Source organism: Octopus bimaculoides, chromosome 17 (assembly GCF_001194135.2).
Source record: "Octopus bimaculoides isolate UCB-OBI-ISO-001 chromosome 17, ASM119413v2, whole genome shotgun sequence".
NCBI lineage: Eukaryota > Metazoa > Mollusca > Cephalopoda > Octopoda > Octopodidae > Octopus > Octopus bimaculoides.
In genome coordinates, this window is record NC_068997.1 from 55,377,139 (window position 1) to 55,379,898 (window position 2,760).

The 2,760-nt window shown below is 29.6% G+C and overlaps 1 protein-coding gene across 14 annotated transcripts in view; it reads right to left on the reverse strand.

Annotated features, from left to right (window-relative positions):
- LOC106878639 (thrombospondin type-1 domain-containing protein 7A) overlaps window positions 1-2,760 on the reverse strand; it is a 999,802-nt gene that overhangs the window by 758,380 nt on the left and 238,662 nt on the right. The window contains exon 1 of one of the 14 annotated variants that reach the window (XM_052974009.1): window positions 1,219-1,237. The exons of the other annotated variants lie outside the window; for them this stretch is intronic. The gene's annotated coding sequence lies outside the window, so the exon portion shown is untranslated. Of the gene's footprint in view, window positions 1-1,218; window positions 1,238-2,760 lie in introns of those variants that run through there. 14 annotated transcript variants of the gene reach the window in all.

A 2,760-nucleotide genomic window follows, 5' to 3' on the forward strand; every position in this document is an offset into this window, starting at 1 on the left:
CATACATGAAATACAAACTTATTTTGTTTCATAACAGAATACTGAAACACAGCCAAAGCACACAAGAGGAGAAAGATAGAAAGAAACAAGGAAGAAACGAAAGAAAGACAAAAGGAAAGAAAGACTGGAAGTGGGCAGGAAAGATAGAGAAAAAGACATTGATAAAGAGAAATAGAGAAGCGGGGAGAGGAGAGAGAATATTTTGAGAGTCTTGAAGAATTAGATAGATAGAGAGAGAGATAGATAGACAGAGAGAAAGATAGACAGAGAGAAAGATAGACAGAGAGAAAGATAGACAGATAGATAAATAGATAGGTAGAGAGATAAATAGATAGATAGATAGATAGATAGATAGATAGATAGATTCTGTCAAGTGTAGATAAACCAGAGCGTCAGAAGTTCTAGCATATTCTAAGACACACATATGCACCCATATACAAATATAAATTATATATATGCATTCTGCATTATATATATACACACACATTATATATGTAGATATAATGCATATATATATATATAATATATATGTATATATAATACATATAATTATATATAATACATATAATTATATATAAGTATGTATATATTATACATATATACTATATATACATAATATAAACATATATATACTATATATATATAGCCATGATAGATCGCTAGCCACTACACATTCTTTCTTTCTCTCCTTGTTTCTTCCTTTGTTCCTTTCTGTGGAAGAGCATAGGCTCGAAACATTAAAGATGTTTTCACTTCCCGAGCATTATACTAATACATCTGTTTGTTGTCTACACCACCTGTCTTAGTCTTTTGTTTTTTTTTTGTGAATTCTCCCCTTATATATATATATATATATATATATATATATATATATAATATTCTTTTACTTGTTCAATCATTTGACTGTGGCCATGCTAGGGCACCAGCTTTAGGGGTTTTACTTGAAGAAATCAACCCTAGAATTTATTCCTTGTAAGCCTAGTACTTATTCAAATGGTCCCTTTTGCCAAACTGCTAAGTTACAGGGGCATAAACACACCAGCATATATTTATGATATATAAGTGTGTGTATGTATGTGTATATATATATATAATGTATATAACATATATGACAATATATATGTAAAATATGTGTATCCCCTACATATTACATAAACTAACACACACACATATATAGATGGTGAGAGAGAGATTTTGAAAACTAGAGATATTACTCACATTATTAGACTTGTACAAACACATATAATCCCATGAATACAACAAGAAGAACAAAACTAAATAATCTTTTAAGTCAAACAATAAACCACATGATAAAGCAAGAAATCTTGACACGCTATCGCAACTAATAAAAAACTATTTTACAACATGCAGCGACCACGCAACTTTTTAAACTCCTCTAAGCTTAAGATTCCACTTGTGATAATTCGACAAAAAACAAAAACAAAAAAGTACACACACATCAAATAATAATAATAATAATAATGAAGATGCTGATGATAATAGTAATAATAATAATAATAATGTTGATGATAATAGTAATAATAATAATAATATTAATAATAATAATAATAATAATAATAACAATAATAGTAATAATACTAATAAAACTAATGGGATAGCAACTTCCATAAAGCTTCTCAAAAGGTTTACATTAGCCTCTAAATTACTGTCTATGATGTTGTTTTTGTTTTATTTGTAGTTGTAGTTTTGTTTTTGTTTTACCTAGATAGGTCTACAATAAAAGTGATAAGAAATATTGCCTGGCTTCAGTTTCAGGATATCAAATTACTGGCTAATCTTGTGTTATCACTAAAATATGCTTCCACAAGACAGAAAGAAGATGAAGAATTATTGTCAGATGCAGGATAAGAGAAAAATGATATGGTTATATGGTTGTACAAGAAATCCAGGATAAAGAGAGAGAGAGAGAGAGTGAGAGTGAGAAAGTGGGTGTACCAGAGTTTGAGTGTGTGTACGTGTGTGGGTATGTGTGGGTGTGCGTGCGCATGTATGTACATGTGGTGTATGTATTTATCTCAGCATGCATTCATATCTGTGAATATGAAGTTATGTGTACACGTAAGAGTAAAAATAACCAAATAAGTAAATAAATAAGTAAATGAATGAATAAATAAATAAACGAATAAAGAAATAAATAGAAATAGCAGCAGGAGTGTGTGTTTATGAATATTTGACTATGTGAATGTAAGCAAATATTTGTATCTCTTTACACACTCATATCATAGCCAGGAAAAAAAAAAAAGACATTATTTATGTTGTTTGGTATGAGCATTACTTCCCTTCGCACATTCAAATTACAAAGGGATATGACAATATGCAAATAGTTATTTTCAGAGAGATTCTCTGAGAGGAAGTGATTACCGAAAATCCATATTAACAGCATTGTGTCAGCAATGGAGAAGTGAATAATGTAATTTTAATTTGAAATTCTCTTTTTGTCACACAAATTTCAATTGAAGCAGGATGTTTTTCAAATCACATAGATACATACATGTATTTTTAATGAGACTATCACCAAACTGACATTTTTTCCTCTCCTCGCACTGTGTGTATGTGTGTGTGTGTGTGTATGTATATATGTGTGTGTGTGTGTGTGTGTGTGTATATATATATATATATATATATATGCTTTTTAATTTACATGCCTGTTTGTGTGTGTATTTGTGTGTGGGGGCACATTTGTGTGTTTGTCTATGTATCTTCATATGTGTGTAGGCTCAATTTTCTATTTATTAAGTT